The sequence below is a fragment of the Lolium rigidum genome, chromosome 3, assembly GCF_022539505.1.
Source record: "Lolium rigidum isolate FL_2022 chromosome 3, APGP_CSIRO_Lrig_0.1, whole genome shotgun sequence".
Taxonomy (NCBI): domain Eukaryota; kingdom Viridiplantae; phylum Streptophyta; class Magnoliopsida; order Poales; family Poaceae; genus Lolium; species Lolium rigidum.
The window spans coordinates 155,419,219-155,426,307 of NC_061510.1; the positions used below are offsets into that span (position 1 = coordinate 155,419,219).

At 47.8% G+C, this 7,089-nt stretch overlaps 1 long non-coding RNA gene across 1 annotated transcript; it reads left to right on the plus strand.

The window, feature by feature from the left end:
* The first annotated feature begins 4,290 nt into the window (after window positions 1-4,290).
* Window positions 4,291-5,795, plus strand: LOC124698461. Its single transcript, XR_007000970.1, has 2 exons — window positions 4,291-4,351; window positions 5,743-5,795. It is a non-coding gene; the product is annotated as an uncharacterized LOC124698461 (long non-coding RNA).
* Window positions 5,796-7,089: the final 1,294 nt, after the last annotated feature.

Consider the following 7,089-nt stretch of genomic DNA (forward strand, 5'->3'; position numbering starts at 1 on the left):
TGCATAGGATGGTTGTGGGTGGGAAGTGGTGTGCTCATCTGCCGATTCCTGCTGATCCAGCGCTGCTAAGGTTGCGAGAACCTGCTTAGGCTGGGCGGAATCTACCTCGATTTGCTCGCCACCTCCGAGTTCCTTCAACTTGCGATCGTACTCTTCAGTGTCCATGGAGGAGGTATCGTCGGAGGTTGGGCTGAGGTTGCCCAGGATCGATTCTTCACCCGGGGCGTCGCTTTCTCCGACAGCCTCCTGCTGATCCGGAGCGTCGCCGTTTTCCGGTGCCTCAACCTGCACGGGGCCAGCTCCGGCTTCTTGAGGGGCGACTCCTGCGGTATGGGCTATGAAGTGCACGAAGTGACACCTTTACTTCTCTAACACCTGGGAGACCCAGGCGGATCTGCATTGGTCCTCCACCTTTATTTTCTGCTCAGGGGCGGATTGGGTGGGCTTTGATTTTTCCAGATCTAAGGCGGAATCTTCCTTAGGAAGTTCCTGCGACTCAGATCGGATCTTCGCGACTGCGTCCTTCTCAGCGGCGGTCGCGTCAGCGTTACTTATCAGTGCGTTTCCGTCGAAATCGATGGTCTCGCCTATGAAGATGTGTATCCCGCCGATCGGGATGATGGAGAGCATGACGGGGTTTGTCTTAGCCGGAATCCAGCACTCGTCCTTAGGGACGATCGGGAAGTTTCCGGCATACTTGACGCGCCCCACGGCGATGGTGTCGCCGATGCCTCCGAAGGTAGAACCCTCCCGGTTCCGGCCTCCAGACGCCGCAGGCCCCACGGTGGGCGCCAACTGTCGTTGCCTATTCGATGGTACTCCAGAGGAGGGATCCTCATGGAGGGGAGAAGAAGTAGGGGCCATTGGGCGGAGAGTCCTCGGGACGGTGGTACGCGATTTACCCAGCTTCGGACCACCTGCACGATGGCAAGGCCTACTGCTGCTTGTCTGGAATTATCTGGGCGCTTTCGCGTTGTTACAATGAGTTGCGGTTGTGCCTCTAGGGCTCCCGGGATCCGGCTTATAAAGGCGCACGGATCTAGGGTTTACACGGAGAGTCCTAGCCGGAATAAAAGTTGCCTAACTACGGTAAAATATCTTGCCGTGTACGTCAAGGATCCGCCTTCCTCTAAGTACGTGCGGGATCCGGATAGTTCATGGGCCTTCACGGATCCGGCCTCCTTCGTAGGTCGGTTGGGATCCGGCTTCCTGTTCCTGGGCTGGACTTCATCCTTCAGGATCTACAACAACTGGGCCGCCCGATGGGTCACATGCCACATCACCGTCTATGGGCCACCCGGGCTTGCCGGATCTAGGCACTGCCGTTGATATACCATAAAGTATACCCACAACAATGAGTGCCAAATCCATGTATCATGTGAAGCAACAGCTTCAAGAATGACTGTGCACCCCTCAGAATGACCACTGTATGCCCCCTGCCAACCAAAGGGGCAGTTCTTTCACCCCCAGTGCATGCAGTCTATGCTTCCAAGCATCCCAGGAAACTCCCTGGAAGCGTTGATTGACAACAGACGAGCTGTGTCCTCTGCATTAGGTTGCCGGAGATACTGTTCTCCGAACGAACCGATCACAGCTCTGCAGAACCTGTACATCGCTTCCAAGCCGGTAGACTCACTCATGCGCGTGTACTCATCTACGAAATTACCGACAACGCCATATGCAAGCATCCTAATCGCTGCCGTGCATTTCTGGTACGAAGAGAGGCCTACCTTGCCAATTGCATCCACTTTCGCGTTGAAGTAGTCGTCGTAGAGCTTGACGCCATCCATTATCCGGCGGAACAACGGTCTGGACATCCGAAAACGCCGGCGAAACAAGGCCGGCGTGTACAATGCCTTGGGTTGGAAGTAGTCGGTGAAGAGCTGGTTGTGGCCGCGTTCTCTTTTGCGGTCCAAGGCGGCCGCGCGCCCCGGCAAGAACCCCCGGTGCACGGGGATCTGCGAGACAATGTGCTCGTGGATGATCAGCGCAGCATCCGTGAAAAATTCGTCGTCCGAGTCCTCGTCTGACGACGTGTCGATGAAGTTCTTGAAGAAGTAGTCGTCGTCGCTGTCCACCATGATCTACAGATGAAAAGGGACAAATTTTAGTATGCCCATTTCATCGAACACCTCGCACGCGGAGGCCATCCAATGCATCCGTAGGGACCTGCAGGCCATGGCCGTCTCGGCCGACTTGCGGTCTGCAAACACGGTGCACGAGAGCTCACCTCTGGTGGCAACGACGCAACTACGAACGGCGGGAGGTCTCGCGACGGTGGGAGGACAGCGGCGACGGCGACGGCGTCCTCCGACTCTGCTACGACGCGGCGAAAGCAGCGCGGGGCAGCGACCTATGCTTCCGCCCCGCTTGCCGGCGTCTCGACGACGGTGGCCGGCGTCGACGCCTCTCCCAAATCGCCGGTCCTTGGCTAGCGGCGGAGCGGCGGGAGATGTGTGCGAGGGGTTTGTGTTTTGGGAGACAGACAGGCGGGCCAGGGGCGGACAAGGGGAGGACGCGAGCGACCAGCATCCGGCGTCCGCGGCCACGCAAACTCGTCCTAGATTTGGGCCGGGTTTGGGTCGTCCCGGACGCCGCGGCCATCCGTTTTAGGGATGGGTCCGCGCGCTGGGCCGCGTTTTTGTCCGGTTGGACACATCCGGACGCGCGGGCGCGGTTTGGGTCGCCCCGTTGGAGATGCTCTGAGAGCAAGTACAATAGAGTCCAGTCAGCAGACTATAAGACATTAAATAATATATTTTAGATGAGTTGGAGGAGAGAGAAGGGATGTGGGCTACTATGCAATAGCCAGCTCTTGCACGTGCTCCTAGGCACCTTGTGAGAGTGAAAGGTGGGCCATATATTAGTAAAGTATTACATTCTTATAGCCAACTATTGTACATGTTAGCTATATGATGACTACAAATGATATGACATCTTGTTATAGCCAACAGTTGGCTATACTATTCCAACAGTTGGCTATACTATTGGAATTGCTCTGAGGGGCTGGACGTTGCGTTGCTTTATCCGGTCCACGTGTCATCATCTGATTGGAGGAGCTAAAAGAGCGAAAACCCTAACCACAAATCCACAATTACTCGCGTGCTGCCGCACTCTCCTCTCCTCGCTGCCCCTGCGACCTCCACGCCGCCGCCTCCTCACACGCAACCTTGCCGCCGGTGCTGCTCCATCGGCCTCCCTTGTCTCCTCTCGGCGGAGCTATGCTCGCCACCATTAAGTCCTAGGGGCGGCGGCGCTCTGCTTGGCCCTTCTCGAGGCGATGGCGGGAGGACGTGCTGGTCGCCCGCTTGGTCTGGAGCAGGAGGTAGCTCGAGATTGCGGAAGCGGATCAGGACGGCGATTGCCTTGCCGGAGGTCTTCAGGTCGCCCTCCGCTCCCCTTTTTCCAGTGTGATTTTTCATATCTTCCCTGATTTGCTTCTCGTTTTTTTGGCAGCAGATGACGCGTCCTATAGGAGAAGACACATAGAGCGGCGATGGCAACACGGCTCAACGGCATCAGCAACACCGGAGTGCACTCCGGACTACCTTTGCTTCCAGTTCCAGATGTGGGTCTCTCACAGGGAGGAAGAAGAAAATCATGGAAACAAGTTCAGCGGTAGGAACATCACCATGGGCCTGTCTCTTTTCCTCTCCCCGTCCTTGTCATCTCTCCCCAATTCTTTTGGGTAGCTTCTTGCCTTGATTGGATTGGGATCTAGCCATCACAGCGTTACAATTTGTTCCTGCTATTGTTTCAGGTGGATTTGGTGACATGAATGTACATAAGCGAGGACATATCTTTTTGCTGATCTGCGTGTTGGTTGGCCCGAACTGAGCAACACCCCTCATGCTAACCGATTTACTTTAAGAATCAAGTATGTACTTTTCTTTTAGATCAAAGGGTGTGATTCTGAACTTGACACTTTTTTGTGTACTTATAATTTTTTTTCATGTGTAATTGTTTCTAAATCAGATATCCAATGGTGGATGTGCTTGCTTCTGATTGCACATATCGCTTTACAACAACTGGTATTTTGTTTCTGCTTTTACATTGGCTCATACACGAATGTGGTGCAAAGGCTTGGCAAGGCCGCCAGCGACAAGCGGGTGCTGGGTTTGGCAAAGCAGGCGGTGCTCCGGTCAGGGTACCTTGTCATGGAAATCATCATTAGTGGTATGCCCATCTGTTGGTGTTTTTTGGGAGTGTTCCGTTTCAGGTCTAGGTGCGTATGATTTTGATTTATTTTGCGTGTATGTGCATGACACAGATGAGAAGGATGACATGATAACGGAAGATTTCGACATGTTTGCCTCCATCATCAGGAGGGTGGAGAGCTTGCGCAAGCTCGGTATGGTCACAGATCATCATCTCTCGCTCTTGCAACCCACGCTTATTTTTCTCTACCAGATTTAGTAGATGATTTAGGGGTTAAAAAAGAATAGCATATTTGTTGGTCTACCTAAAAGAATAGCGAAACAAATGGAGCGTTTTGTTTTTAATGAATTTAGATTTACTTAAATAGTAATGTATGAATCCACCATTTATTACTGTATGAAAGTGGCGCTCTTCAAGAACCAAATATGTCTAGGTGGTCAGACATGAGATATGGTATCAGCATACATTATTTATGTTTCATGAAATCATCATAGCTTTATCTTTCAAAATTTTAGGCCAGTTTCATGGCGGCACGTCGCTAGCAACAAGCTATAGAGCAAATTACATAGACATGTCGTAGAATTACAAGCATGAGCGTAAATTTAATTTTCTGTCAAATATCTTATGGTTTTTCCTTGTTTTATTTTAGGGTTTCTGAAGTTTCTTTAGTTCCGCATCATACAGTAGAATGTGGTTGACTATAGCAGTATGCTTGTTTGCTAGAGATCAAAAAAGCAGAAATGAAGCCAAAACCTCATTACTCTATTTTCGTATTATATCTAGAGTTTATTTCTGTTACAATGCTACTTGCACAGCATAATTGTTCTGCCCAGTTCTTACTTTGTTTGTCGTATATTTTTGGTTATGTAGTAACGATCTGTATACTTGGTATGCTGTTTTCTTTTTCTGAAACAATGTTCCTTATGCTCGGCTAGCTCGATTGCATGCTAAAGCCAGTACTTCCATCAAGGAAAGTATTGATGTTTGGAGGAAGAGACAAGATAAGCTATAAAATGGTTTGCCCTTATGATGTATTTCTCTACTACCATCATGCTTACTGTAGATTGTTTTTCAAGTAGTGGGGTTCTATTTTTTTTACTGTATCTCATATGTTGCTGCTACAATATTTTTGTAATATTGTTGACCGCATCTTGTATGCCTTTGCTAGATCCTAGATAGTTCATCCCTCATGAAGCATGTCCAATATGTAGCTGTGCTCTCTCGGTGGTCTCATGAGAGGTGCAACCTGTCTTTACTGTGCCCTTCATGAGAGATCATGGAGATCAGTTAGTTGGGAAGTAAATCTTCTATTGATTTGTATCTTATTTTGTAATGAGGTGGCTACCCTGACGTTGATAGCTTTAGTTTGCCTAGAGTTTGTACCTGAATGCCGGTAGCTTCAGTGTGCAAGTGTTAGCACCTGAACATTTTCTCAGTTTAAATTTTACAACACTATGTTTTCTGTGTAAAATTTTGTTTTTTCCTGTCTAATGGAAATTGCTTCGAGATCAACCAGTGCGGAATTAGAATGATTGCTTTATAACTTCAGTATGCAAACTTATATTGTTTTTTTCCTGTCTTAAGGAAATAGTTTCAAAATCAACAAGAGCTGAACTGGGGTCAGCAATATTGCTTTACAACTCTGGTGTGTCTTAGAAGGAAGAATTCTAAAGCATGAGAAGTTTATCAATGCAGAACTTGATAGAACCTGACAAATTCTAAGTAAGTTGCATTGCAAAACTATTGGAAATTGTATAATAAAAAAATCTACAGGAAATCTTTCTCCACACAGAATACGAGGATAATGCGCAGTAATTTGATACTTATGCATTCATATAATATCATAGGAACCACCAGAATGGAAAGAGAATGCAGTTTAGGCAGGATATCTTCTATATAAAAAGCAAAATTGGGGCCCTAGAGATCTTTTGTTTCTTGTGAAAAACTGAATTCCCAACATACCTTTTTTTTGTCATGAATACGGACCTGTTTGCGCCATGACCATTTCGTCAGATTATTCGTGATCCCTTTTCTCTTGATTGTCTGAAAAGTAATCCCCATGTAAATGCCACTTGACTCAGGGTGGAGGGAGTGCATGGGGGACTGCCTACTGATCTTAGTTACACCATGATGTTGGCCCACGAGTATCAATGATATCATAGAATATGTGAATATATTTGAGCAAAAGTGCCTGATTCCCAAGAAGCGGGTTCTGAACTCCCACTTCTCTTTGGTTTTTACAAGCTAGCTCACAAGACATCAGGTTATTTGTTTGGTGCATGGCTCCCATATGGTTGCCTTTATAATGTAATTTTTTGGTTTTCTATTCTTATTTAAGTACTATTTTCCTTCATTTTCATTCTCTGTTTGTAGACTGCAGCCTCAGCCGTGTCCACTTTGCACTTTCTGGTCTTTGATTGTAGCCTTAACTGCTGTCGTTCGTGCCTGTTGCTGATGCTTCCTTCCTTTCAGTGAGTATTGTGTTGTGGTTTCACGTCAAATACTCACAACAGGACAACACATGCCTGGGTTGTTACCACTTACCATCCGTCTCTCACATCCAATGTATGTATGGGACGTGGTGGTAAAATACATGGTCCAGGCCATTATAGATTTATTGGTGCTTTCTTGTTCATGGTGCTCGCACTTCCCCTGCTACATCTGTTCCAGAGATTAAATTTTCCTTCAACCTATGACTAAATATATCATTTTGGGAGTATTACAAATTAGTGCTTCATGTTTGAAAATATATCTAATTATATACCTTGCTTAAATCCTAAAACTTGATGGTATGTTGCCGATCCGCAAAAAAGTCTGATTGAACCATGGCTCAGAAAATGCGTTCTGCTGATATATTTTGCTCAATATGACTGATATGTCCTGATGATGTACATTAGGGGCTGCTTCATTTTTAAGTACAAATCTAAGTGT